A 293-nucleotide genomic window follows, 5' to 3' on the forward strand; every position below is an offset into this window, starting at 1 on the left:
GCATGAAATAAGTATATAAATAGTTAAATAATTATTTAAATAATACAATTGAAAAAACATTAAAATGCACATTTAAATAACGTTTAAATGAATGACATACAATTATTTAAGTTTTATTTCAATAAAATGAAACATTTAACTAATTAATTGACCTTTTAATTAATTATGTATTTATTCATTTATTTTATTTATATTATATTGTCATTTAAAAAAAACTCAATAAATCCAGGTTGCCTAATTTAACCGTGCTTTGGCAAAAGGCGTCGAACATAACCGCAGTCAATAGGTGGCGG

The sequence above is a fragment of the Hoplias malabaricus genome, chromosome 4 (genome assembly GCF_029633855.1).
Source record: "Hoplias malabaricus isolate fHopMal1 chromosome 4, fHopMal1.hap1, whole genome shotgun sequence".
Taxonomy (NCBI): domain Eukaryota; kingdom Metazoa; phylum Chordata; class Actinopteri; order Characiformes; family Erythrinidae; genus Hoplias; species Hoplias malabaricus.